The sequence below is a fragment of the Eleutherodactylus coqui genome, chromosome 1 (genome assembly GCF_035609145.1).
Source record: "Eleutherodactylus coqui strain aEleCoq1 chromosome 1, aEleCoq1.hap1, whole genome shotgun sequence".
NCBI classification, from domain to species: domain Eukaryota; kingdom Metazoa; phylum Chordata; class Amphibia; order Anura; family Eleutherodactylidae; genus Eleutherodactylus; species Eleutherodactylus coqui.
In genome coordinates this window covers 9,977,425-9,997,882 of record NC_089837.1, presented here as the reverse complement: position 1 = coordinate 9,997,882, position 20,458 = coordinate 9,977,425, and the positions used below count along the sequence as shown (strand labels likewise).

The following is a 20,458-nucleotide window of genomic DNA, read 5'->3' as shown; positions in this document are numbered from 1 at the left end:
GCTGGTTTCTGGCACTCGGGTCACACCGCAGTCATGTTATCATGCCTAAACCAAGTTTTGACCATGGGAGAAGAAAGGTTTCTTTCTTTTTTTTTTTTTTTTTTTTTTTTTTTAAGTGTGGATTTTTTGGTGCCTTGAAATATAAAGGACAGTGGAGTTTGCTGGGCTTTGGGTGGCCTGAAAGAACGAGACAGTGAATTTTTGGGGTACCTTTTTCCTGGGAGCATGAAAAATACAAAACTCTGCGCCTAGCAGAGGATGGTTTCGATCCATCGACCTCTGGGTTATGGGCCCAGCACGCTCCCGCTGCGCCACTCTGCTGCTGCTTAAACCTCTCTTACGAGAAGCCACATTACCGTCTGACTGTTGTCAAGCCACTAACGAAGCAGAAGAGTTGGCTTTAGTCACACTAGGGGTGAGAGTTGCATTTTCACGATTGAGAAGTGGTGTGAATTCTATGGCGTTGGTGGTATAGTGGTGAGCATAGCTGCCTTCCAAGCAGTTGACCCGGGTTCGATTCCCGGCCAACGCATTGTTACTCTTGTTTTGAAGTATTCTTGTTAACACTCTCTCCAGAGGCCAATGGTTGTGCGGTCAGGCTCAAAAAGAGTGCGCCCAGGAGGTATGCAGCTGCAAAGTCTGTGCGAGAGAGCCTCCGAGTTGAAGCATGCAAGGTTGTCGGACACTCAAAAGCATCCTTCGAGCCGGAATCGAACCAGCGACCTAAGGATTGCTAATTAGCTACTACAGTCCTCCGCTCTACCAGCTGAGCTATCGAAGGTTTAGCCAGATATGCGTGCAGCTGCTTCCTAGGTTTTTGTGTCAGTGCCAACTAAAAAGAAGTTGGCCCTTCATTTGAAGGTAGTGCCAAGTGGAAGTTTTGGAGGATGCGGGCATCGATCCCGCTACCTCTCGCATGCTAAGCGAGCGCTCTACCATTTGAGCTAATCCCCCTCTACTGTTGCTGGTTTCTGGCACTCGGGTCACACCGCAGTCATGTTATCATGCCTAAACCAAGTTTTGACCATGGGAGAAGAAAGGTTTCTTTCTTTTTTTTTTTTTTTTTTTTTTTTTTTTAAGTGTGGATTTTTTGGTGCCTTGAAATATAAAGGACAGTGGAGTTTGCTGGGCTTTGGGTGGCCTGAAAGAACGAGACAGTGAATTTTTGGGGTACCTTTTTCCTGGGAGCATGAAAAATACAAAACTCTGCGCCTAGCAGAGGATGGTTTCGATCCATCGACCTCTGGGTTATGGGCCCAGCACGCTCCCGCTGCGCCACTCTGCTGCTGCTTAAACCTCTCTTACGAGAAGCCACATTACCGTCTGACTGTTGTCAAGCCACTAACGAAGCAGAAGAGTTGGCTTTAGTCACACTAGGGGTGAGAGTTGCATTTTCACGATTGAGAAGTGGTGTGAATTCTATGGCGTTGGTGGTATAGTGGTGAGCATAGCTGCCTTCCAAGCAGTTGACCCGGGTTCGATTCCCGGCCAACGCATTGTTACTCTTGTTTTGAAGTATTCTTGTTAACACTCTCTCCAGAGGCCAATGGTTGTGCGGTCAGGCTCAAAAAGAGTGCGCCCAGGAGGTATGCAGCTGCAAAGTCTGTGCGAGAGAGCCTCCGAGTTGAAGCATGCAAGGTTGTCGGACACTCAAAAGCATCCTTCGAGCCGGAATCGAACCAGCGACCTAAGGATTGCTAATTAGCTACTACAGTCCTCCGCTCTACCAGCTGAGCTATCGAAGGTTTAGCCAGATATGCGTGCAGCTGCTTCCTAGGTTTTTGTGTCAGTGCCAACTAAAAAGAAGTTGGCCCTTCATTTGAAGGTAGTGCCAAGTGGAAGTTTTGGAGGATGCGGGCATCGATCCCGCTACCTCTCGCATGCTAAGCGAGCGCTCTACCATTTGAGCTAATCCCCCTCTACTGTTGCTGGTTTCTGGCACTCGGGTCACACCGCAGTCATGTTATCATGCCTAAACCAAGTTTTGACCATGGGAGAAGAAAGGTTTCTTTCTTTTTTTTTTTTTTTTTTTTTTTTTTTTAAGTGTGGATTTTTTGGTGCCTTGAAATATAAAGGACAGTGGAGTTTGCTGGGCTTTGGGTGGCCTGAAAGAACGAGACAGTGAATTTTTGGGGTACCTTTTTCCTGGGAGCATGAAAAATACAAAACTCTGCGCCTAGCAGAGGATGGTTTCGATCCATCGACCTCTGGGTTATGGGCCCAGCACGCTCCCGCTGCGCCACTCTGCTGCTGCTTAAACCTCTCTTACGAGAAGCCACATTACCGTCTGACTGTTGTCAAGCCACTAACGAAGCAGAAGAGTTGGCTTTAGTCACACTAGGGGTGAGAGTTGCATTTTCACGATTGAGAAGTGGTGTGAATTCTATGGCGTTGGTGGTATAGTGGTGAGCATAGCTGCCTTCCAAGCAGTTGACCCGGGTTCGATTCCCGGCCAACGCATTGTTACTCTTGTTTTGAAGTATTCTTGTTAACACTCTCTCCAGAGGCCAATGGTTGTGCGGTCAGGCTCAAAAAGAGTGCGCCCAGGAGGTATGCAGCTGCAAAGTCTGTGCGAGAGAGCCTCCGAGTTGAAGCATGCAAGGTTGTCGGACACTCAAAAGCATCCTTCGAGCCGGAATCGAACCAGCGACCTAAGGATTGCTAATTAGCTACTACAGTCCTCCGCTCTACCAGCTGAGCTATCGAAGGTTTAGCCAGATATGCGTGCAGCTGCTTCCTAGGTTTTTGTGTCAGTGCCAACTAAAAAGAAGTTGGCCCTTCATTTGAAGGTAGTGCCAAGTGGAAGTTTTGGAGGATGCGGGCATCGATCCCGCTACCTCTCGCATGCTAAGCGAGCGCTCTACCATTTGAGCTAATCCCCCTCTACTGTTGCTGGTTTCTGGCACTCGGGTCACACCGCAGTCATGTTATCATGCCTAAACCAAGTTTTGACCATGGGAGAAGAAAGGTTTCTTTCTTTTTTTTTTTTTTTTTTTTTTTTTTTTAAGTGTGGATTTTTTGGTGCCTTGAAATATAAAGGACAGTGGAGTTTGCTGGGCTTTGGGTGGCCTGAAAGAACGAGACAGTGAATTTTTGGGGTACCTTTTTCCTGGGAGCATGAAAAATACAAAACTCTGCGCCTAGCAGAGGATGGTTTCGATCCATCGACCTCTGGGTTATGGGCCCAGCACGCTCCCGCTGCGCCACTCTGCTGCTGCTTAAACCTCTCTTACGAGAAGCCACATTACCGTCTGACTGTTGTCAAGCCACTAACGAAGCAGAAGAGTTGGCTTTAGTCACACTAGGGGTGAGAGTTGCATTTTCACGATTGAGAAGTGGTGTGAATTCTATGGCGTTGGTGGTATAGTGGTGAGCATAGCTGCCTTCCAAGCAGTTGACCCGGGTTCGATTCCCGGCCAACGCATTGTTTCTCTTGTTTTGAAGTATTCTTGTTAACACTCTCTCCAGAGGCCAATGGTTGTGCGGTCAGGCTCAAAAAGAGTGCGCCCAGGAGGTATGCAGCTGCAAAGTCTGTGCGAGAGAGCCTCCGAGTTGAAGCATGCAAGGTTGTCGGACACTCAAAAGCATCCTTCGAGCCGGAATCGAACCAGCGACCTAAGGATTGCTAATTAGCTACTACAGTCCTCCGCTCTACCAGCTGAGCTATCGAAGGTTTAGCCAGATATGCGTGCAGCTGCTTCCTAGGTTTTTGTGTCAGTGCCAACTAAAAAGAAGTTGGCCCTTCATTTGAAGGTAGTGCCAAGTGGAAGTTTTGGAGGATGCGGGCATCGATCCCGCTACCTCTCGCATGCTAAGCGAGCGCTCTACCATTTGAGCTAATCCCCCTCTACTGTTGCTGGTTTCTGGCACTCGGGTCACACCGCAGTCATGTTATCATGCCTAAACCAAGTTTTGACCATGGGAGAAGAAAGGTTTCTTTCTTTTTTTTTTTTTTTTTTTTTTTTTTTTAAGTGTGGATTTTTTGGTGCCTTGAAATATAAAGGACAGTGGAGTTTGCTGGGCTTTGGGTGGCCTGAAAGAACGAGACAGTGAATTTTTGGGGTACCTTTTTCCTGGGAGCATGAAAAATACAAAACTCTGCGCCTAGCAGAGGATGGTTTCGATCCATCGACCTCTGGGTTATGGGCCCAGCACGCTCCCGCTGCGCCACTCTGCTGCTGCTTAAACCTCTCTTACGAGAAGCCACATTACCGTCTGACTGTTGTCAAGCCACTAACGAAGCAGAAGAGTTGGCTTTAGTCACACTAGGGGTGAGAGTTGCATTTTCACGATTGAGAAGTGGTGTGAATTCTATGGCGTTGGTGGTATAGTGGTGAGCATAGCTGCCTTCCAAGCAGTTGACCCGGGTTCGATTCCCGGCCAACGCATTGTTTCTCTTGTTTTGAAGTATTCTTGTTAACACTCTCTCCAGAGGCCAATGGTTGTGCGGTCAGGCTCAAAAAGAGTGCGCCCAGGAGGTATGCAGCTGCAAAGTCTGTGCGAGAGAGCCTCCGAGTTGAAGCATGCAAGGTTGTCGGACACTCAAAAGCATCCTTCGAGCCGGAATCGAACCAGCGACCTAAGGATTGCTAATTAGCTACTACAGTCCTCCGCTCTACCAGCTGAGCTATCGAAGGTTTAGCCAGATATGCGTGCAGCTGCTTCCTAGGTTTTTGTGTCAGTGCCAACTAAAAAGAAGTTGGCCCTTCATTTGAAGGTAGTGCCAAGTGGAAGTTTTGGAGGATGCGGGCATCGATCCCGCTACCTCTCGCATGCTAAGCGAGCGCTCTACCATTTGAGCTAATCCCCCTCTACTGTTGCTGGTTTCTGGCACTCGGGTCACACCGCAGTCATGTTATCATGCCTAAACCAAGTTTTGACCATGGGAGAAGAAAGGTTTCTTTCTTTTTTTTTTTTTTTTTTTTTTTTTTTTAAGTGTGGATTTTTTGGTGCCTTGAAATATAAAGGACAGTGGAGTTTGCTGGGCTTTGGGTGGCCTGAAAGAACGAGACAGTGAATTTTTGGGGTACCTTTTTCCTGGGAGCATGAAAAATACAAAACTCTGCGCCTAGCAGAGGATGGTTTCGATCCATCGACCTCTGGGTTATGGGCCCAGCACGCTCCCGCTGCGCCACTCTGCTGCTGCTTAAACCTCTCTTACGAGAAGCCACATTACCGTCTGACTGTTGTCAAGCCACTAACGAAGCAGAAGAGTTGGCTTTAGTCACACTAGGGGTGAGAGTTGCATTTTCACGATTGAGAAGTGGTGTGAATTCTATGGCGTTGGTGGTATAGTGGTGAGCATAGCTGCCTTCCAAGCAGTTGACCCGGGTTCGATTCCCGGCCAACGCATTGTTTCTCTTGTTTTGAAGTATTCTTGTTAACACTCTCTCCAGAGGCCAATGGTTGTGCGGTCAGGCTCAAAAAGAGTGCGCCCAGGAGGTATGCAGCTGCAAAGTCTGTGCGAGAGAGCCTCCGAGTTGAAGCATGCAAGGTTGTCGGACACTCAAAAGCATCCTTCGAGCCGGAATCGAACCAGCGACCTAAGGATTGCTAATTAGCTACTACAGTCCTCCGCTCTACCAGCTGAGCTATCGAAGGTTTAGCCAGATATGCGTGCAGCTGCTTCCTAGGTTTTTGTGTCAGTGCCAACTAAAAAGAAGTTGGCCCTTCATTTGAAGGTAGTGCCAAGTGGAAGTTTTGGAGGATGCGGGCATCGATCCCGCTACCTCTCGCATGCTAAGCGAGCGCTCTACCATTTGAGCTAATCCCCCTCTACTGTTGCTGGTTTCTGGCACTCGGGTCACACCGCAGTCATGTTATCATGCCTAAACCAAGTTTTGACCATGGGAGAAGAAAGGTTTCTTTCTTTTTTTTTTTTTTTTTTTTTTTTTTTTAAGTGTGGATTTTTTGGTGCCTTGAAATATAAAGGACAGTGGAGTTTGCTGGGCTTTGGGTGGCCTGAAAGAACGAGACAGTGAATTTTTGGGGTACCTTTTTCCTGGGAGCATGAAAAATACAAAACTCTGCGCCTAGCAGAGGATGGTTTCGATCCATCGACCTCTGGGTTATGGGCCCAGCACGCTCCCGCTGCGCCACTCTGCTGCTGCTTAAACCTCTCTTACGAGAAGCCACATTACCGTCTGACTGTTGTCAAGCCACTAACGAAGCAGAAGAGTTGGCTTTAGTCACACTAGGGGTGAGAGTTGCATTTTCACGATTGAGAAGTGGTGTGAATTCTATGGCGTTGGTGGTATAGTGGTGAGCATAGCTGCCTTCCAAGCAGTTGACCCGGGTTCGATTCCCGGCCAACGCATTGTTTCTCTTGTTTTGAAGTATTCTTGTTAACACTCTCTCCAGAGGCCAATGGTTGTGCGGTCAGGCTCAAAAAGAGTGCGCCCAGGAGGTATGCAGCTGCAAAGTCTGTGCGAGAGAGCCTCCGAGTTGAAGCATGCAAGGTTGTCGGACACTCAAAAGCATCCTTCGAGCCGGAATCGAACCAGCGACCTAAGGATTGCTAATTAGCTACTACAGTCCTCCGCTCTACCAGCTGAGCTATCGAAGGTTTAGCCAGATATGCGTGCAGCTGCTTCCTAGGTTTTTGTGTCAGTGCCAACTAAAAAGAAGTTGGCCCTTCATTTGAAGGTAGTGCCAAGTGGAAGTTTTGGAGGATGCGGGCATCGATCCCGCTACCTCTCGCATGCTAAGCGAGCGCTCTACCATTTGAGCTAATCCCCCTCTACTGTTGCTGGTTTCTGGCACTCGGGTCACACCGCAGTCATGTTATCATGCCTAAACCAAGTTTTGACCATGGGAGAAGAAAGGTTTCTTTCTTTTTTTTTTTTTTTTTTTTTTTTTTTAAGTGTGGATTTTTTGGTGCCTTGAAATATAAAGGACAGTGGAGTTTGCTGGGCTTTGGGTGGCCTGAAAGAACGAGACAGTGAATTTTTGGGGTACCTTTTTCCTGGGAGCATGAAAAATACAAAACTCTGCGCCTAGCAGAGGATGGTTTCGATCCATCGACCTCTGGGTTATGGGCCCAGCACGCTCCCGCTGCGCCACTCTGCTGCTGCTTAAACCTCTCTTACGAGAAGCCACATTACCGTCTGACTGTTGTCAAGCCACTAACGAAGCAGAAGAGTTGGCTTTAGTCACACTAGGGGTGAGAGTTGCATTTTCACGATTGAGAAGTGGTGTGAATTCTATGGCGTTGGTGGTATAGTGGTGAGCATAGCTGCCTTCCAAGCAGTTGACCCGGGTTCGATTCCCGGCCAACGCATTGTTACTCTTGTTTTGAAGTATTCTTGTTAACACTCTCTCCAGAGGCCAATGGTTGTGCGGTCAGGCTCAAAAAGAGTGCGCCCAGGAGGTATGCAGCTGCAAAGTCTGTGCGAGAGAGCCTCCGAGTTGAAGCATGCAAGGTTGTCGGACACTCAAAAGCATCCTTCGAGCCGGAATCGAACCAGCGACCTAAGGATTGCTAATTAGCTACTACAGTCCTCCGCTCTACCAGCTGAGCTATCGAAGGTTTAGCCAGATATGCGTGCAGCTGCTTCCTAGGTTTTTGTGTCAGTGCCAACTAAAAAGAAGTTGGCCCTTCATTTGAAGGTAGTGCCAAGTGGAAGTTTTGGAGGATGCGGGCATCGATCCCGCTACCTCTCGCATGCTAAGCGAGCGCTCTACCATTTGAGCTAATCCCCCTCTACTGTTGCTGGTTTCTGGCACTCGGGTCACACCGCAGTCATGTTATCATGCCTAAACCAAGTTTTGACCATGGGAGAAGAAAGGTTTCTTTCTTTTTTTTTTTTTTTTTTTTTTTTTTTTAAGTGTGGATTTTTTGGTGCCTTGAAATATAAAGGACAGTGGAGTTTGCTGGGCTTTGGGTGGCCTGAAAGAACGAGACAGTGAATTTTTGGGGTACCTTTTTCCTGGGAGCATGAAAAATACAAAACTCTGCGCCTAGCAGAGGATGGTTTCGATCCATCGACCTCTGGGTTATGGGCCCAGCACGCTCCCGCTGCGCCACTCTGCTGCTGCTTAAACCTCTCTTACGAGAAGCCACATTACCGTCTGACTGTTGTCAAGCCACTAACGAAGCAGAAGAGTTGGCTTTAGTCACACTAGGGGTGAGAGTTGCATTTTCACGATTGAGAAGTGGTGTGAATTCTATGGCGTTGGTGGTATAGTGGTGAGCATAGCTGCCTTCCAAGCAGTTGACCCGGGTTCGATTCCCGGCCAACGCATTGTTACTCTTGTTTTGAAGTATTCTTGTTAACACTCTCTCCAGAGGCCAATTGTTGTGCGGTCAGGCTCAAAAAGAGTGTGGCCAGGAGGTATGCAGCTGCAAAGTCTGTGCGAGAGAGCCTCCGAGTTGAAGCATGCAAGGTTGTCGGACACTCAAAAGCATCCTTCGAGCCGGAATCGAACCAGCGACCTAAGGATTGCTAATTAGCTACTACAGTCCTCCGCTCTACCAGCTGAGCTATCGAAGGTTTAGCCAGATATGCGTGCAGCTGCTTCCTAGGTTTTTGTGTCAGTGCCAACTAAAAAGAAGTTGGCCCTTCATTTGAAGGTAGTGCCAAGTGGAAGTTTTGGAGGATGCGGGCATCGATCCCGCTACCTCTCGCATGCTAAGCGAGCGCTCTACCATTTGAGCTAATCCCCCTCTACTGTTGCTGGTTTCTGGCACTCGGGTCACACCGCAGTCATGTTATCATGCCTAAACCAAGTTTTGACCATGGGAGAAGAAAGGTTTCTTTCTTTTTTTTTTTTTTTTTTTTTTTTTTTTAAGTGTGGATTTTTTGGTGCCTTGAAATATAAAGGACAGTGGAGTTTGCTGGGCTTTGGGTGGCCTGAAAGAACGAGACAGTGAATTTTTGGGGTACCTTTTTCCTGGGAGCATGAAAAATACAAAACTCTGCGCCTAGCAGAGGATGGTTTCGATCCATCGACCTCTGGGTTATGGGCCCAGCACGCTCCCGCTGCGCCACTCTGCTGCTGCTTAAACCTCTCTTACGAGAAGCCACATTACCGTCTGACTGTTGTCAAGCCACTAACGAAGCAGAAGAGTTGGCTTTAGTCACACTAGGGGTGAGAGTTGCATTTTCACGATTGAGAAGTGGTGTGAATTCTATGGCGTTGGTGGTATAGTGGTGAGCATAGCTGCCTTCCAAGCAGTTGACCCGGGTTCGATTCCCGGCCAACGCATTGTTTCTCTTGTTTTGAAGTATTCTTGTTAACACTCTCTCCAGAGGCCAATGGTTGTGCGGTCAGGCTCAAAAAGAGTGCGCCCAGGAGGTATGCAGCTGCAAAGTCTGTGCGAGAGAGCCTCCGAGTTGAAGCATGCAAGGTTGTCGGACACTCAAAAGCATCCTTCGAGCCGGAATCGAACCAGCGACCTAAGGATTGCTAATTAGCTACTACAGTCCTCCGCTCTACCAGCTGAGCTATCGAAGGTTTAGCCAGATATGCGTGCAGCTGCTTCCTAGGTTTTTGTGTCAGTGCCAACTAAAAAGAAGTTGGCCCTTCATTTGAAGGTAGTGCCAAGTGGAAGTTTTGGAGGATGCGGGCATCGATCCCGCTACCTCTCGCATGCTAAGCGAGCGCTCTACCATTTGAGCTAATCCCCCTCTACTGTTGCTGGTTTCTGGCACTCGGGTCACACCGCAGTCATGTTATCATGCCTAAACCAAGTTTTGACCATGGGAGAAGAAAGGTTTCTTTCTTTTTTTTTTTTTTTTTTTTTTTTTTTAAGTGTGGATTTTTTGGTGCCTTGAAATATAAAGGACAGTGGAGTTTGCTGGGCTTTGGGTGGCCTGAAAGAACGAGACAGTGAATTTTTGGGGTACCTTTTTCCTGGGAGCATGAAAAATACAAAACTCTGCGCCTAGCAGAGGATGGTTTCGATCCATCGACCTCTGGGTTATGGGCCCAGCACGCTCCCGCTGCGCCACTCTGCTGCTGCTTAAACCTCTCTTACGAGAAGCCACATTACCGTCTGACTGTTGTCAAGCCACTAACGAAGCAGAAGAGTTGGCTTTAGTCACACTAGGGGTGAGAGTTGCATTTTCACGATTGAGAAGTGGTGTGAATTCTATGGCGTTGGTGGTATAGTGGTGAGCATAGCTGCCTTCCAAGCAGTTGACCCGGGTTCGATTCCCGGCCAACGCATTGTTACTCTTGTTTTGAAGTATTCTTGTTAACACTCTCTCCAGAGGCCAATGGTTGTGCGGTCAGGCTCAAAAAGAGTGCGCCCAGGAGGTATGCAGCTGCAAAGTCTGTGCGAGAGAGCCTCCGAGTTGAAGCATGCAAGGTTGTCGGACACTCAAAAGCATCCTTCGAGCCGGAATCGAACCAGCGACCTAAGGATTGCTAATTAGCTACTACAGTCCTCCGCTCTACCAGCTGAGCTATCGAAGGTTTAGCCAGATATGCGTGCAGCTGCTTCCTAGGTTTTTGTGTCAGTGCCAACTAAAAAGAAGTTGGCCCTTCATTTGAAGGTAGTGCCAAGTGGAAGTTTTGGAGGATGCGGGCATCGATCCCGCTACCTCTCGCATGCTAAGCGAGCGCTCTACCATTTGAGCTAATCCCCCTCTACTGTTGCTGGTTTCTGGCACTCGGGTCACACCGCAGTCATGTTATCATGCCTAAACCAAGTTTTGACCATGGGAGAAGAAAGGTTTCTTTCTTTTTTTTTTTTTTTTTTTTTTTTTTTTAAGTGTGGATTTTTTGGTGCCTTGAAATATAAAGGACAGTGGAGTTTGCTGGGCTTTGGGTGGCCTGAAAGAACGAGACAGTGAATTTTTGGGGTACCTTTTTCCTGGGAGCATGAAAAATACAAAACTCTGCGCCTAGCAGAGGATGGTTTCGATCCATCGACCTCTGGGTTATGGGCCCAGCACGCTCCCGCTGCGCCACTCTGCTGCTGCTTAAACCTCTCTTACGAGAAGCCACATTACCGTCTGACTGTTGTCAAGCCACTAACGAAGCAGAAGAGTTGGCTTTAGTCACACTAGGGGTGAGAGTTGCATTTTCACGATTGAGAAGTGGTGTGAATTCTATGGCGTTGGTGGTATAGTGGTGAGCATAGCTGCCTTCCAAGCAGTTGACCCGGGTTCGATTCCCGGCCAACGCATTGTTACTCTTGTTTTGAAGTATTCTTGTTAACACTCTCTCCAGAGGCCAATGGTTGTGCGGTCAGGCTCAAAAAGAGTGCGCCCAGGAGGTATGCAGCTGCAAAGTCTGTGCGAGAGAGCCTCCGAGTTGAAGCATGCAAGGTTGTCGGACACTCAAAAGCATCCTTCGAGCCGGAATCGAACCAGCGACCTAAGGATTGCTAATTAGCTACTACAGTCCTCCGCTCTACCAGCTGAGCTATCGAAGGTTTAGCCAGATATGCGTGCAGCTGCTTCCTAGGTTTTTGTGTCAGTGCCAACTAAAAAGAAGTTGGCCCTTCATTTGAAGGTAGTGCCAAGTGGAAGTTTTGGAGGATGCGGGCATCGATCCCGCTACCTCTCGCATGCTAAGCGAGCGCTCTACCATTTGAGCTAATCCCCCTCTACTGTTGCTGGTTTCTGGCACTCGGGTCACACCGCAGTCATGTTATCATGCCTAAACCAAGTTTTGACCATGGGAGAAGAAAGGTTTCTTTCTTTTTTTTTTTTTTTTTTTTTTTTTTTAAGTGTGGATTTTTTGGTGCCTTGAAATATAAAGGACAGTGGAGTTTGCTGGGCTTTGGGTGGCCTGAAAGAACGAGACAGTGAATTTTTGGGGTACCTTTTTCCTGGGAGCATGAAAAATACAAAACTCTGCGCCTAGCAGAGGATGGTTTCGATCCATCGACCTCTGGGTTATGGGCCCAGCACGCTCCCGCTGCGCCACTCTGCTGCTGCTTAAACCTCTCTTACGAGAAGCCACATTACCGTCTGACTGTTGTCAAGCCACTAACGAAGCAGAAGAGTTGGCTTTAGTCACACTAGGGGTGAGAGTTGCATTTTCACGATTGAGAAGTGGTGTGAATTCTATGGCGTTGGTGGTATAGTGGTGAGCATAGCTGCCTTCCAAGCAGTTGACCCGGGTTCGATTCCCGGCCAACGCATTGTTTCTCTTGTTTTGAAGTATTCTTGTTAACACTCTCTCCAGAGGCCAATGGTTGTGCGGTCAGGCTCAAAAAGAGTGCGCCCAGGAGGTATGCAGCTGCAAAGTCTGTGCGAGAGAGCCTCCGAGTTGAAGCATGCAAGGTTGTCGGACACTCAAAAGCATCCTTCGAGCCGGAATCGAACCAGCGACCTAAGGATTGCTAATTAGCTACTACAGTCCTCCGCTCTACCAGCTGAGCTATCGAAGGTTTAGCCAGATATGCGTGCAGCTGCTTCCTAGGTTTTTGTGTCAGTGCCAACTAAAAAGAAGTTGGCCCTTCATTTGAAGGTAGTGCCAAGTGGAAGTTTTGGAGGATGCGGGCATCGATCCCGCTACCTCTCGCATGCTAAGCGAGCGCTCTACCATTTGAGCTAATCCCCCTCTACTGTTGCTGGTTTCTGGCACTCGGGTCACACCGCAGTCATGTTATCATGCCTAAACCAAGTTTTGACCATGGGAGAAGAAAGGTTTCTTTCTTTTTTTTTTTTTTTTTTTTTTTTTTTAAGTGTGGATTTTTTGGTGCCTTGAAATATAAAGGACAGTGGAGTTTGCTGGGCTTTGGGTGGCCTGAAAGAACGAGACAGTGAATTTTTGGGGTACCTTTTTCCTGGGAGCATGAAAAATACAAAACTCTGCGCCTAGCAGAGGATGGTTTCGATCCATCGACCTCTGGGTTATGGGCCCAGCACGCTCCCGCTGCGCCACTCTGCTGCTGCTTAAACCTCTCTTACGAGAAGCCACATTACCGTCTGACTGTTGTCAAGCCACTAACGAAGCAGAAGAGTTGGCTTTAGTCACACTAGGGGTGAGAGTTGCATTTTCACGATTGAGAAGTGGTGTGAATTCTATGGCGTTGGTGGTATAGTGGTGAGCATAGCTGCCTTCCAAGCAGTTGACCCGGGTTCGATTCCCGGCCAACGCATTGTTACTCTTGTTTTGAAGTATTCTTGTTAACACTCTCTCCAGAGGCCAATGGTTGTGCGGTCAGGCTCAAAAAGAGTGCGCCCAGGAGGTATGCAGCTGCAAAGTCTGTGCGAGAGAGCCTCCGAGTTGAAGCATGCAAGGTTGTCGGACACTCAAAAGCATCCTTCGAGCCGGAATCGAACCAGCGACCTAAGGATTGCTAATTAGCTACTACAGTCCTCCGCTCTACCAGCTGAGCTATCGAAGGTTTAGCCAGATATGCGTGCAGCTGCTTCCTAGGTTTTTGTGTCAGTGCCAACTAAAAAGAAGTTGGCCCTTCATTTGAAGGTAGTGCCAAGTGGAAGTTTTGGAGGATGCGGGCATCGATCCCGCTACCTCTCGCATGCTAAGCGAGCGCTCTACCATTTGAGCTAATCCCCCTCTACTGTTGCTGGTTTCTGGCACTCGGGTCACACCGCAGTCATGTTATCATGCCTAAACCAAGTTTTGACCATGGGAGAAGAAAGGTTTCTTTCTTTTTTTTTTTTTTTTTTTTTTTTTTTTAAGTGTGGATTTTTTGGTGCCTTGAAATATAAAGGACAGTGGAGTTTGCTGGGCTTTGGGTGGCCTGAAAGAACGAGACAGTGAATTTTTGGGGTACCTTTTTCCTGGGAGCATGAAAAATACAAAACTCTGCGCCTAGCAGAGGATGGTTTCGATCCATCGACCTCTGGGTTATGGGCCCAGCACGCTCCCGCTGCGCCACTCTGCTGCTGCTTAAACCTCTCTTACGAGAAGCCACATTACCGTCTGACTGTTGTCAAGCCACTAACGAAGCAGAAGAGTTGGCTTTAGTCACACTAGGGGTGAGAGTTGCATTTTCACGATTGAGAAGTGGTGTGAATTCTATGGCGTTGGTGGTATAGTGGTGAGCATAGCTGCCTTCCAAGCAGTTGACCCGGGTTCGATTCCCGGCCAACGCATTGTTTCTCTTGTTTTGAAGTATTCTTGTTAACACTCTCTCCAGAGGCCAATGGTTGTGCGGTCAGGCTCAAAAAGAGTGCGCCCAGGAGGTATGCAGCTGCAAAGTCTGTGCGAGAGAGCCTCCGAGTTGAAGCATGCAAGGTTGTCGGACACTCAAAAGCATCCTTCGAGCCGGAATCGAACCAGCGACCTAAGGATTGCTAATTAGCTACTACAGTCCTCCGCTCTACCAGCTGAGCTATCGAAGGTTTAGCCAGATATGCGTGCAGCTGCTTCCTAGGTTTTTGTGTCAGTGCCAACTAAAAAGAAGTTGGCCCTTCATTTGAAGGTAGTGCCAAGTGGAAGTTTTGGAGGATGCGGGCATCGATCCCGCTACCTCTCGCATGCTAAGCGAGCGCTCTACCATTTGAGCTAATCCCCCTCTACTGTTGCTGGTTTCTGGCACTCGGGTCACACCGCAGTCATGTTATCATGCCTAAACCAAGTTTTGACCATGGGAGAAGAAAGGTTTCTTTCTTTTTTTTTTTTTTTTTTTTTTTTTTTTAAGTGTGGATTTTTTGGTGCCTTGAAATATAAAGGACAGTGGAGTTTGCTGGGCTTTGGGTGGCCTGAAAGAACGAGACAGTGAATTTTTGGGGTACCTTTTTCCTGGGAGCATGAAAAATACAAAACTCTGCGCCTAGCAGAGGATGGTTTCGATCCATCGACCTCTGGGTTATGGGCCCAGCACGCTCCCGCTGCGCCACTCTGCTGCTGCTTAAACCTCTCTTACGAGAAGCCACATTACCGTCTGACTGTTGTCAAGCCACTAACGAAGCAGAAGAGTTGGCTTTAGTCACACTAGGGGTGAGAGTTGCATTTTCACGATTGAGAAGTGGTGTGAATTCTATGGCGTTGGTGGTATGGTGGTGAGCATAGCTGCCTTCCAAGCAGTTGACCCGGGTTCGATTCCCGGCCAACGCATTGTTACTCTTGTTTTGAAGTATTCTTGTTAACACTCTCTCCAGAGGCCAATGGTTGTGCGGTCAGGCTCAAAAAGAGTGCGCCCAGGAGGTATGCAGCTGCAAAGTCTGTGCGAGAGAGCCTCCGAGTTGAAGCATGCAAGGTTGTCGGACACTCAAAAGCATCCTTCGAGCCGGAATCGAACCAGCGACCTAAGGATTGCTAATTAGCTACTACAGTCCTCCGCTCTACCAGCTGAGCTATCGAAGGTTTAGCCAGATATGCGTGCAGCTGCTTCCTAGGTTTTTGTGTCAGTGCCAACTAAAAAGAAGTTGGCCCTTCATTTGAAGGTAGTGCCAAGTGGAAGTTTTGGAGGATGCGGGCATCGATCCCGCTACCTCTCGCATGCTAAGCGAGCGCTCTACCATTTGAGCTAATCCCCCTCTACTGTTGCTGGTTTCTGGCACTCGGGTCACACCGCAGTCATGTTATCATGCCTAAACCAAGTTTTGACCATGGGAGAAGAAAGGTTTCTTTCTTTTTTTTTTTTTTTTTTTTTTTTTTTTAAGTGTGGATTTTTTGGTGCCTTGAAATATAAAGGACAGTGGAGTTTGCTGGGCTTTGGGTGGCCTGAAAGAACGAGACAGTGAATTTTTGGGGTACCTTTTTCCTGGGAGCATGAAAAATACAAAACTCTGCGCCTAGCAGAGGATGGTTTCGATCCATCGACCTCTGGGTTATGGGCCCAGCACGCTCCCGCTGCGCCACTCTGCTGCTGCTTAAACCTCTCTTACGAGAAGCCACATTACCGTCTGACTGTTGTCAAGCCACTAACGAAGCAGAAGAGTTGGCTTTAGTCACACTAGGGGTGAGAGTTGCATTTTCACGATTGAGAAGTGGTGTGAATTCTATGGCGTTGGTGGTATAGTGGTGAGCATAGCTGCCTTCCAAGCAGTTGACCCGGGTTCGATTCCCGGCCAACGCATTGTTTCTCTTGTTTTGAAGTATTCTTGTTAACACTCTCTCCAGAGGCCAATGGTTGTGCGGTCAGGCTCAAAAAGAGTGCGCCCAGGAGGTATGCAGCTGCAAAGTCTGTGCGAGAGAGCCTCCGAGTTGAAGCATGCAAGGTTGTCGGACACTCAAAAGCATCCTTCGAGCCGGAATCGAACCAGCGACCTAAGGATTGCTAATTAGCTACTACAGTCCTCCGCTCTACCAGCTGAGCTATCGAAGGTTTAGCCAGATATGCGTGCAGCTGCTTCCTAGGTTTTTGTGTCAGTGCCAACTAAAAAGAAGTTGGCCCTTCATTTGAAGGTAGTGCCAAGTGGAAGTTTTGGAGGATGCGGGCATCGATCCCGCTACCTCTCGCATGCTAAGCGAGCGCTCTACCATTTGAGCTAATCCCCCTCTACTGTTGCTGGTTTCTGGCACTCGGGTCACACCGCAGTCATGTTATCATGCCTAAACCAAGTTTTGACCATGGGAGAAGAAAGGTTTCTTTCTTTTTTTTTTTTTTTTTTTTTTTTTTTTAAGTGTGGATTTTTTGGTGCCTTGAAATATAAAGGACAGTGGAGTTTGCTGGGCTTTGGGTGGCCTGAAAGAACGAGACAGTGAATTTTTGGGGTACCTTTTTCCTGGGAGCATGAAAAATACAAAACTCTGCGCCTAGCAGAGGATGGTTTCGATCCATCGACCTCTGGGTTATGGGCCCAGCACGCTCCCGCTGCGCCACTCTGCTGCTGCTTAAACCTCTCTTACGAGAAGCCACATTACCGTCTGACTGTTGTCAAGCCACTAACGAAGCAGAAGAGTTGGCTTTAGTCACACTAGGGGTGAGAGTTGCATTTTCACGATTGAGAAGTGGTGTGAATTCTATGGCGTTGGTGGTATAGTGGTGAGCATAGCTGCCTTCCAAGCAGTTGACCCGGGTTCGATTCCCGGCCAACGCATTGTTACTCTTGTTTTGAAGTATTCTTGTTAACACTCTCTCCAGAGGCCAATGGTTGTGCGGTCAGGCTCAAAAAGAGTGCGCCCAGGAGGTATGCAGCTGCAAAGTCTGTGCGAGAGAGCCTCCGAGTTGAAGCATGCAAGGTTGTCGGACACTCAAAAGCATCCTTCGAGCCGGAATCGAACCAGCGACCTAAGGATTGCTAATTAGCTACTACAGTCCTCCGCTCTACCAGCTGAGCTATCGAAGGTTTAGCCAGATATGCGTGCAGCTGCTTCCTAGGTTTTTGTGTCAGTGCCAACTAAAAAGAAGTTGGCCCTTCATTTGAAGGTAGTGCCAAGTGGAAGTTTTGGAGGATGCGGGCATCGATCCCGCTACCTCTCGCATGCTAAGCGAGCGCTCTACCATTTGAGCTAATCCCCCTCTACTGTTGCTGGTTTCTGGCACTCGGGTCACACCGCAGTCATGTTATCATGCCTAAACCAAGTTTTGACCATGGGAGAAGAAAGGTTTCTTTCTTTTTTTTTTTTTTTTTTTTTTTTTTTTAAGTGTGGATTTTTTGGTGCCTTGAAATATAAAGGACAGTGGAGTTTGCTGGGCTTTGGGTGGCCTGAAAGAACGAGACAGTGAATTTTTGGGGTACCTTTTTCCTGGGAGCATGAAAAATACAAAACTCTGCGCCTAGCAGAGGATGGTTTCGATCCATCGACCTCTGGGTTATGGGCCCAGCACGCTCCCGCTGCGCCACTCTGCTGCTGCTTAAACCTCTCTTACGAGAAGCCACATTACCGTCTGACTGTTGTCAAGCCACTAACGAAGCAGAAGAGTTGGCTTTAGTCACACTAGGGGTGAGAGTTGCATTTTCACGATTGAGAAGTGGTGTGAATTCTATGGCGTTGGTGGTATAGTGGTGAGCATAGCTGCCTTCCAAGCAGTTGACCCGGGTTCGATTCCCGGCCAACGCATTGTTTCTCTTGTTTTGAAGTATTCTTGTTAACACTCTCTCCAGAGGCCAATGGTTGTGCGGTCAGGCTCAAAAAGAGTGCGCCCAGGAGGTATGCAGCTGCAAAGTCTGTGCGAGAGAGCCTCCGAGTTGAAGCATGCAAGGTTGTCGGACACTCAAAAGCATCCTTCGAGCCGGAATCGAACCAGCGACCTAAGGATTGCTAATTAGCTACTACAGTCCTCCGCTCTACCAGCTGAGCTATCGAAGGTTTAGCCAGATATGCGTGCAGCTGCTTCCTAGGTTTTTGTGTCAGTGCCAACTAAAAAGAAGTTGGCCCTTCATTTGAAGGTAGTGCCAAGTGGAAGTTTTGGAGGATGCGGGCATCGATCCCGCTACCTCTCGCATGCTAAGCGAGCGCTCTACCATTTGAGCTAATCCCCCTCTACTGTTGCTGGTTTCTGGCACTCGGGTCACACCGCAGTCATGTTATCATGCCTAAACCAAGTTTTGACCATGGGAGAAGAAAGGTTTCTTTCTTTTTTTTTTTTTTTTTTTTTTTTTTTAAGTGTGGATTTTTTGGTGCCTTGAAATATAAAGGACAGTGGAGTTTGCTGGGCTTTGGGTGGCCTGAAAGAACGAGACAGTGAATTTTTGGGGTACCTTTTTCCTGGGAGCATGAAAAATACAAAACTCTGCGCCTAGCAGAGGATGGTTTCGATCCATCGACCTCTGGGTTATGGGCCCAGCACGCTCCCGCTGCGCCACTCTGCTGCTGCTTAAACCTCTCTTACGAGAAGCCACATTACCGTCTGACTGTTGTCAAGCCACTAACGAAGCAGAAGAGTTGGCTTTAGTCACACTAGGGGTGAGAGTTGCATTTTCACGATTGAGAAGTGGTGTGAATTCTATGGCGTTGGTGGTATAGTGGTGAGCATAGCTGCCTTCCAAGCAGTTGACCCGGGTTCGATTCCCGGCCAACGCATTGTTACTCTTGTTTTGAAGTATTCTTGTTAACACTCTCTCCAGAGGCCAATGGTTGTGCGGTCAGGCTCAAAAAGAGTGCGCCCAGGAGGTATGCAGCTGCAAAGTCTGTGCGAGAGAGCCTCCGAGTTGAAGCATGCAAGGTTGTCGGACACTCAAAAGCATCCTTCGAGCCGGAATCGAACCAGCGACCTAAGGATTGCTAATTAGCTACTACAGTCCTCCGCTCTACCAGCTGAGCTATCGAAGGTTTAGCCAGATATGCGTGCAGCTGCTTCCTAGGTTTTTGTGTCAGTGCCAACTAAAAAGAAGTTGGCCCTTCATTTGAAGGTAGTGCCAAGTGGAAGTTTTGGAGGATGCGGGCATCGATCCCGCTACCTCTCGCATGCTAAGCGAGCGCTCTACCATTTGAGCTAATCCCCCTCTACTGTTGCTGGTTTCTGGCACTCGGGTCACACCGCAGTCATGTTATCATGCCTAAACCAAGTTTTGACCATGGGAGAAGAAAGGTTTCTTTCTTTTTTTTTTTTTTTTTTTTTTTTTTTTAAGTGTGGATTTTTTGGTGCCTTGAAATATAAAGGACAGTGGAGTTTGCTGGGCTTTGGGTGGCCTGAAAGAACGAGACAGTGAATTTTTGGGGTACCTTTTTCCTGGGAGCATGAAAAATACAAAACTCTGCGCCTAGCAGAGGATGGTTTCGATCCATCGACCTCTGGGTTATGGGCCCAGCACGCTCCCGCTGCGCCACTCTGCTGCTGCTTAAACCTCTCTTACGAGAAGCCACATTACCGTCTGACTGTTGTCAAGCCACTAACGAAGCAGAAGAGTTGGCTTTAGTCACACTAGGGGTGAGAGTTGCATTTTCACGATTGAGAAGTGGTGTGAATTCTATGGCGTTGGTGGTATAGTGGTGAGCATAGCTGCCTTCCAAGCAGTTGACCCGGGTTCGATTCCCGGCCAACGCATTGTTACTCTTGTTTTGAAGTATTCTTGTTAACACTCTCTCCAGAGGCCAATTGTTGTGCGGTCAGGCTCAAAAAGAGTGTGGCCAGGAGGTATGCAGCTGCAAAGTCTGTGCGAGAGAGCCTCCGAGTTGAAGCATGCAAGGTTGTCGGACACTCAAAAGCATCCTTCGAGCCGGAATCGAACCAGCGACCTAAGGATTGCTAATTAGCTACTACAGTCCTCCGCTCTACCAGCTGAGCTATCGAAGGTTTAGCCAGATATGCGTGCAGCTGCTTCCTAGGTTTTTGTGTCAGTGCCAACTAAAAAGAAGTTGGCCCTTCATTTGAAGGTAGTGCCAAGTGGAAGTTTTGGAGGATGCGGGCATCGATCCCGCTACCTCTCGCATGCTAAGCGAGCGCTCTACCATTTGAGCTAATCCCCCTCTACTGTTGCTGGTTTCTGGCACTCGGGTCACACCGCAGTCATGTTATCATGCCTAAACCAAGTTTTGACCATGGGAGAAGAAAGGTTTCTTTCTTTTTTTTTTTTTTTTTTTTTTTTTTTTTAAGTGTGGATTTTTTGGTGCCTTGAAATATAAAGGACAGTGGAGTTTGCTGGGCTTTGGGTGGCCTGAAAGAACGAGACAGTGAATTTTTGGGGTACCTTTTTCC

General features: G+C 48.1%; 62 non-coding genes across 62 annotated transcripts; 20 read left to right on the top strand and 42 right to left on the bottom strand.

Annotated features, from left to right (window-relative positions):
* Positions 1–460: 460 nt before the first annotated feature.
* TRNAG-UCC (transfer RNA glycine (anticodon UCC)) lies at positions 461–532 on the top strand. Its single transcript has one exon. It is a non-coding gene; the product is annotated as a tRNA-Gly (tRNA).
* A 163-nt stretch (positions 533–695) lies between these two features.
* TRNAY-GUA (transfer RNA tyrosine (anticodon GUA)) lies at positions 696–781 on the bottom strand. The gene is given in 2 exon segments: positions 696–731; positions 745–781. It is a non-coding gene; the product is annotated as a tRNA-Tyr (tRNA).
* Positions 782–881: 100 nt separating this feature from the next.
* On the bottom strand, positions 882–954 carry TRNAA-AGC (transfer RNA alanine (anticodon AGC)). Its single transcript has one exon. It is a non-coding gene; the product is annotated as a tRNA-Ala (tRNA).
* Positions 955–1,424: 470 nt separating this feature from the next.
* TRNAG-UCC (transfer RNA glycine (anticodon UCC)) lies at positions 1,425–1,496 on the top strand. Its single transcript has one exon. It is a non-coding gene; the product is annotated as a tRNA-Gly (tRNA).
* Positions 1,497–1,659: 163 nt separating this feature from the next.
* Positions 1,660–1,745, bottom strand: TRNAY-GUA (transfer RNA tyrosine (anticodon GUA)). The gene is given in 2 exon segments: positions 1,660–1,695; positions 1,709–1,745. It is a non-coding gene; the product is annotated as a tRNA-Tyr (tRNA).
* Positions 1,746–1,845: 100 nt separating this feature from the next.
* Positions 1,846–1,918, bottom strand: TRNAA-AGC (transfer RNA alanine (anticodon AGC)). Its single transcript has one exon. It is a non-coding gene; the product is annotated as a tRNA-Ala (tRNA).
* Positions 1,919–2,388: 470 nt separating this feature from the next.
* Positions 2,389–2,460, top strand: TRNAG-UCC (transfer RNA glycine (anticodon UCC)). Its single transcript has one exon. It is a non-coding gene; the product is annotated as a tRNA-Gly (tRNA).
* A 163-nt stretch (positions 2,461–2,623) lies between these two features.
* On the bottom strand, positions 2,624–2,709 carry TRNAY-GUA (transfer RNA tyrosine (anticodon GUA)). Its single transcript is given in 2 exon segments — positions 2,624–2,659; positions 2,673–2,709. It is a non-coding gene; the product is annotated as a tRNA-Tyr (tRNA).
* Positions 2,710–2,809: 100 nt separating this feature from the next.
* On the bottom strand, positions 2,810–2,882 carry TRNAA-AGC (transfer RNA alanine (anticodon AGC)). The gene has a single exon. It is a non-coding gene; the product is annotated as a tRNA-Ala (tRNA).
* Positions 2,883–3,352: 470 nt separating this feature from the next.
* Positions 3,353–3,424, top strand: TRNAG-UCC (transfer RNA glycine (anticodon UCC)). The gene has a single exon. It is a non-coding gene; the product is annotated as a tRNA-Gly (tRNA).
* A 163-nt stretch (positions 3,425–3,587) lies between these two features.
* On the bottom strand, positions 3,588–3,673 carry TRNAY-GUA (transfer RNA tyrosine (anticodon GUA)). The gene is given in 2 exon segments: positions 3,588–3,623; positions 3,637–3,673. It is a non-coding gene; the product is annotated as a tRNA-Tyr (tRNA).
* Positions 3,674–3,773: 100 nt separating this feature from the next.
* Positions 3,774–3,846, bottom strand: TRNAA-AGC (transfer RNA alanine (anticodon AGC)). The gene has a single exon. It is a non-coding gene; the product is annotated as a tRNA-Ala (tRNA).
* A 470-nt stretch (positions 3,847–4,316) lies between these two features.
* Positions 4,317–4,388, top strand: TRNAG-UCC (transfer RNA glycine (anticodon UCC)). Its single transcript has one exon. It is a non-coding gene; the product is annotated as a tRNA-Gly (tRNA).
* A 163-nt stretch (positions 4,389–4,551) lies between these two features.
* On the bottom strand, positions 4,552–4,637 carry TRNAY-GUA (transfer RNA tyrosine (anticodon GUA)). The gene is given in 2 exon segments: positions 4,552–4,587; positions 4,601–4,637. It is a non-coding gene; the product is annotated as a tRNA-Tyr (tRNA).
* Positions 4,638–4,737: 100 nt separating this feature from the next.
* TRNAA-AGC (transfer RNA alanine (anticodon AGC)) lies at positions 4,738–4,810 on the bottom strand. Its single transcript has one exon. It is a non-coding gene; the product is annotated as a tRNA-Ala (tRNA).
* Positions 4,811–5,280: 470 nt separating this feature from the next.
* On the top strand, positions 5,281–5,352 carry TRNAG-UCC (transfer RNA glycine (anticodon UCC)). The gene has a single exon. It is a non-coding gene; the product is annotated as a tRNA-Gly (tRNA).
* A 163-nt stretch (positions 5,353–5,515) lies between these two features.
* Positions 5,516–5,601, bottom strand: TRNAY-GUA (transfer RNA tyrosine (anticodon GUA)). The gene is given in 2 exon segments: positions 5,516–5,551; positions 5,565–5,601. It is a non-coding gene; the product is annotated as a tRNA-Tyr (tRNA).
* Positions 5,602–5,701: 100 nt separating this feature from the next.
* Positions 5,702–5,774, bottom strand: TRNAA-AGC (transfer RNA alanine (anticodon AGC)). The gene has a single exon. It is a non-coding gene; the product is annotated as a tRNA-Ala (tRNA).
* Positions 5,775–6,244: 470 nt separating this feature from the next.
* TRNAG-UCC (transfer RNA glycine (anticodon UCC)) lies at positions 6,245–6,316 on the top strand. Its single transcript has one exon. It is a non-coding gene; the product is annotated as a tRNA-Gly (tRNA).
* Positions 6,317–6,479: 163 nt separating this feature from the next.
* On the bottom strand, positions 6,480–6,565 carry TRNAY-GUA (transfer RNA tyrosine (anticodon GUA)). The gene is given in 2 exon segments: positions 6,480–6,515; positions 6,529–6,565. It is a non-coding gene; the product is annotated as a tRNA-Tyr (tRNA).
* Positions 6,566–6,665: 100 nt separating this feature from the next.
* Positions 6,666–6,738, bottom strand: TRNAA-AGC (transfer RNA alanine (anticodon AGC)). Its single transcript has one exon. It is a non-coding gene; the product is annotated as a tRNA-Ala (tRNA).
* Positions 6,739–7,207: 469 nt separating this feature from the next.
* TRNAG-UCC (transfer RNA glycine (anticodon UCC)) lies at positions 7,208–7,279 on the top strand. Its single transcript has one exon. It is a non-coding gene; the product is annotated as a tRNA-Gly (tRNA).
* A 163-nt stretch (positions 7,280–7,442) lies between these two features.
* Positions 7,443–7,528, bottom strand: TRNAY-GUA (transfer RNA tyrosine (anticodon GUA)). Its single transcript is given in 2 exon segments — positions 7,443–7,478; positions 7,492–7,528. It is a non-coding gene; the product is annotated as a tRNA-Tyr (tRNA).
* Positions 7,529–7,628: 100 nt separating this feature from the next.
* TRNAA-AGC (transfer RNA alanine (anticodon AGC)) lies at positions 7,629–7,701 on the bottom strand. The gene has a single exon. It is a non-coding gene; the product is annotated as a tRNA-Ala (tRNA).
* A 470-nt stretch (positions 7,702–8,171) lies between these two features.
* TRNAG-UCC (transfer RNA glycine (anticodon UCC)) lies at positions 8,172–8,243 on the top strand. The gene has a single exon. It is a non-coding gene; the product is annotated as a tRNA-Gly (tRNA).
* Positions 8,244–8,406: 163 nt separating this feature from the next.
* TRNAY-GUA (transfer RNA tyrosine (anticodon GUA)) lies at positions 8,407–8,492 on the bottom strand. Its single transcript is given in 2 exon segments — positions 8,407–8,442; positions 8,456–8,492. It is a non-coding gene; the product is annotated as a tRNA-Tyr (tRNA).
* Positions 8,493–8,592: 100 nt separating this feature from the next.
* On the bottom strand, positions 8,593–8,665 carry TRNAA-AGC (transfer RNA alanine (anticodon AGC)). Its single transcript has one exon. It is a non-coding gene; the product is annotated as a tRNA-Ala (tRNA).
* A 470-nt stretch (positions 8,666–9,135) lies between these two features.
* Positions 9,136–9,207, top strand: TRNAG-UCC (transfer RNA glycine (anticodon UCC)). The gene has a single exon. It is a non-coding gene; the product is annotated as a tRNA-Gly (tRNA).
* A 163-nt stretch (positions 9,208–9,370) lies between these two features.
* Positions 9,371–9,456, bottom strand: TRNAY-GUA (transfer RNA tyrosine (anticodon GUA)). The gene is given in 2 exon segments: positions 9,371–9,406; positions 9,420–9,456. It is a non-coding gene; the product is annotated as a tRNA-Tyr (tRNA).
* Positions 9,457–9,556: 100 nt separating this feature from the next.
* On the bottom strand, positions 9,557–9,629 carry TRNAA-AGC (transfer RNA alanine (anticodon AGC)). The gene has a single exon. It is a non-coding gene; the product is annotated as a tRNA-Ala (tRNA).
* A 469-nt stretch (positions 9,630–10,098) lies between these two features.
* Positions 10,099–10,170, top strand: TRNAG-UCC (transfer RNA glycine (anticodon UCC)). The gene has a single exon. It is a non-coding gene; the product is annotated as a tRNA-Gly (tRNA).
* Positions 10,171–10,333: 163 nt separating this feature from the next.
* On the bottom strand, positions 10,334–10,419 carry TRNAY-GUA (transfer RNA tyrosine (anticodon GUA)). Its single transcript is given in 2 exon segments — positions 10,334–10,369; positions 10,383–10,419. It is a non-coding gene; the product is annotated as a tRNA-Tyr (tRNA).
* Positions 10,420–10,519: 100 nt separating this feature from the next.
* On the bottom strand, positions 10,520–10,592 carry TRNAA-AGC (transfer RNA alanine (anticodon AGC)). The gene has a single exon. It is a non-coding gene; the product is annotated as a tRNA-Ala (tRNA).
* Positions 10,593–11,062: 470 nt separating this feature from the next.
* TRNAG-UCC (transfer RNA glycine (anticodon UCC)) lies at positions 11,063–11,134 on the top strand. Its single transcript has one exon. It is a non-coding gene; the product is annotated as a tRNA-Gly (tRNA).
* A 163-nt stretch (positions 11,135–11,297) lies between these two features.
* On the bottom strand, positions 11,298–11,383 carry TRNAY-GUA (transfer RNA tyrosine (anticodon GUA)). Its single transcript is given in 2 exon segments — positions 11,298–11,333; positions 11,347–11,383. It is a non-coding gene; the product is annotated as a tRNA-Tyr (tRNA).
* Positions 11,384–11,483: 100 nt separating this feature from the next.
* Positions 11,484–11,556, bottom strand: TRNAA-AGC (transfer RNA alanine (anticodon AGC)). Its single transcript has one exon. It is a non-coding gene; the product is annotated as a tRNA-Ala (tRNA).
* Positions 11,557–12,025: 469 nt separating this feature from the next.
* TRNAG-UCC (transfer RNA glycine (anticodon UCC)) lies at positions 12,026–12,097 on the top strand. The gene has a single exon. It is a non-coding gene; the product is annotated as a tRNA-Gly (tRNA).
* A 163-nt stretch (positions 12,098–12,260) lies between these two features.
* On the bottom strand, positions 12,261–12,346 carry TRNAY-GUA (transfer RNA tyrosine (anticodon GUA)). The gene is given in 2 exon segments: positions 12,261–12,296; positions 12,310–12,346. It is a non-coding gene; the product is annotated as a tRNA-Tyr (tRNA).
* Positions 12,347–12,446: 100 nt separating this feature from the next.
* TRNAA-AGC (transfer RNA alanine (anticodon AGC)) lies at positions 12,447–12,519 on the bottom strand. Its single transcript has one exon. It is a non-coding gene; the product is annotated as a tRNA-Ala (tRNA).
* A 469-nt stretch (positions 12,520–12,988) lies between these two features.
* On the top strand, positions 12,989–13,060 carry TRNAG-UCC (transfer RNA glycine (anticodon UCC)). Its single transcript has one exon. It is a non-coding gene; the product is annotated as a tRNA-Gly (tRNA).
* Positions 13,061–13,223: 163 nt separating this feature from the next.
* TRNAY-GUA (transfer RNA tyrosine (anticodon GUA)) lies at positions 13,224–13,309 on the bottom strand. Its single transcript is given in 2 exon segments — positions 13,224–13,259; positions 13,273–13,309. It is a non-coding gene; the product is annotated as a tRNA-Tyr (tRNA).
* A 100-nt stretch (positions 13,310–13,409) lies between these two features.
* Positions 13,410–13,482, bottom strand: TRNAA-AGC (transfer RNA alanine (anticodon AGC)). The gene has a single exon. It is a non-coding gene; the product is annotated as a tRNA-Ala (tRNA).
* A 470-nt stretch (positions 13,483–13,952) lies between these two features.
* On the top strand, positions 13,953–14,024 carry TRNAG-UCC (transfer RNA glycine (anticodon UCC)). The gene has a single exon. It is a non-coding gene; the product is annotated as a tRNA-Gly (tRNA).
* A 163-nt stretch (positions 14,025–14,187) lies between these two features.
* TRNAY-GUA (transfer RNA tyrosine (anticodon GUA)) lies at positions 14,188–14,273 on the bottom strand. Its single transcript is given in 2 exon segments — positions 14,188–14,223; positions 14,237–14,273. It is a non-coding gene; the product is annotated as a tRNA-Tyr (tRNA).
* Positions 14,274–14,373: 100 nt separating this feature from the next.
* TRNAA-AGC (transfer RNA alanine (anticodon AGC)) lies at positions 14,374–14,446 on the bottom strand. The gene has a single exon. It is a non-coding gene; the product is annotated as a tRNA-Ala (tRNA).
* A 705-nt stretch (positions 14,447–15,151) lies between these two features.
* Positions 15,152–15,237, bottom strand: TRNAY-GUA (transfer RNA tyrosine (anticodon GUA)). Its single transcript is given in 2 exon segments — positions 15,152–15,187; positions 15,201–15,237. It is a non-coding gene; the product is annotated as a tRNA-Tyr (tRNA).
* A 100-nt stretch (positions 15,238–15,337) lies between these two features.
* On the bottom strand, positions 15,338–15,410 carry TRNAA-AGC (transfer RNA alanine (anticodon AGC)). The gene has a single exon. It is a non-coding gene; the product is annotated as a tRNA-Ala (tRNA).
* Positions 15,411–15,880: 470 nt separating this feature from the next.
* On the top strand, positions 15,881–15,952 carry TRNAG-UCC (transfer RNA glycine (anticodon UCC)). The gene has a single exon. It is a non-coding gene; the product is annotated as a tRNA-Gly (tRNA).
* Positions 15,953–16,115: 163 nt separating this feature from the next.
* On the bottom strand, positions 16,116–16,201 carry TRNAY-GUA (transfer RNA tyrosine (anticodon GUA)). Its single transcript is given in 2 exon segments — positions 16,116–16,151; positions 16,165–16,201. It is a non-coding gene; the product is annotated as a tRNA-Tyr (tRNA).
* Positions 16,202–16,301: 100 nt separating this feature from the next.
* Positions 16,302–16,374, bottom strand: TRNAA-AGC (transfer RNA alanine (anticodon AGC)). Its single transcript has one exon. It is a non-coding gene; the product is annotated as a tRNA-Ala (tRNA).
* Positions 16,375–16,844: 470 nt separating this feature from the next.
* On the top strand, positions 16,845–16,916 carry TRNAG-UCC (transfer RNA glycine (anticodon UCC)). The gene has a single exon. It is a non-coding gene; the product is annotated as a tRNA-Gly (tRNA).
* A 163-nt stretch (positions 16,917–17,079) lies between these two features.
* Positions 17,080–17,165, bottom strand: TRNAY-GUA (transfer RNA tyrosine (anticodon GUA)). Its single transcript is given in 2 exon segments — positions 17,080–17,115; positions 17,129–17,165. It is a non-coding gene; the product is annotated as a tRNA-Tyr (tRNA).
* Positions 17,166–17,265: 100 nt separating this feature from the next.
* Positions 17,266–17,338, bottom strand: TRNAA-AGC (transfer RNA alanine (anticodon AGC)). Its single transcript has one exon. It is a non-coding gene; the product is annotated as a tRNA-Ala (tRNA).
* Positions 17,339–17,808: 470 nt separating this feature from the next.
* Positions 17,809–17,880, top strand: TRNAG-UCC (transfer RNA glycine (anticodon UCC)). Its single transcript has one exon. It is a non-coding gene; the product is annotated as a tRNA-Gly (tRNA).
* Positions 17,881–18,043: 163 nt separating this feature from the next.
* Positions 18,044–18,129, bottom strand: TRNAY-GUA (transfer RNA tyrosine (anticodon GUA)). Its single transcript is given in 2 exon segments — positions 18,044–18,079; positions 18,093–18,129. It is a non-coding gene; the product is annotated as a tRNA-Tyr (tRNA).
* Positions 18,130–18,229: 100 nt separating this feature from the next.
* On the bottom strand, positions 18,230–18,302 carry TRNAA-AGC (transfer RNA alanine (anticodon AGC)). Its single transcript has one exon. It is a non-coding gene; the product is annotated as a tRNA-Ala (tRNA).
* Positions 18,303–18,771: 469 nt separating this feature from the next.
* On the top strand, positions 18,772–18,843 carry TRNAG-UCC (transfer RNA glycine (anticodon UCC)). Its single transcript has one exon. It is a non-coding gene; the product is annotated as a tRNA-Gly (tRNA).
* Positions 18,844–19,006: 163 nt separating this feature from the next.
* TRNAY-GUA (transfer RNA tyrosine (anticodon GUA)) lies at positions 19,007–19,092 on the bottom strand. Its single transcript is given in 2 exon segments — positions 19,007–19,042; positions 19,056–19,092. It is a non-coding gene; the product is annotated as a tRNA-Tyr (tRNA).
* A 100-nt stretch (positions 19,093–19,192) lies between these two features.
* Positions 19,193–19,265, bottom strand: TRNAA-AGC (transfer RNA alanine (anticodon AGC)). The gene has a single exon. It is a non-coding gene; the product is annotated as a tRNA-Ala (tRNA).
* A 470-nt stretch (positions 19,266–19,735) lies between these two features.
* TRNAG-UCC (transfer RNA glycine (anticodon UCC)) lies at positions 19,736–19,807 on the top strand. Its single transcript has one exon. It is a non-coding gene; the product is annotated as a tRNA-Gly (tRNA).
* A 163-nt stretch (positions 19,808–19,970) lies between these two features.
* On the bottom strand, positions 19,971–20,056 carry TRNAY-GUA (transfer RNA tyrosine (anticodon GUA)). Its single transcript is given in 2 exon segments — positions 19,971–20,006; positions 20,020–20,056. It is a non-coding gene; the product is annotated as a tRNA-Tyr (tRNA).
* A 100-nt stretch (positions 20,057–20,156) lies between these two features.
* TRNAA-AGC (transfer RNA alanine (anticodon AGC)) lies at positions 20,157–20,229 on the bottom strand. Its single transcript has one exon. It is a non-coding gene; the product is annotated as a tRNA-Ala (tRNA).
* Between the last annotated feature and the right edge of the window lie 229 nt (positions 20,230–20,458).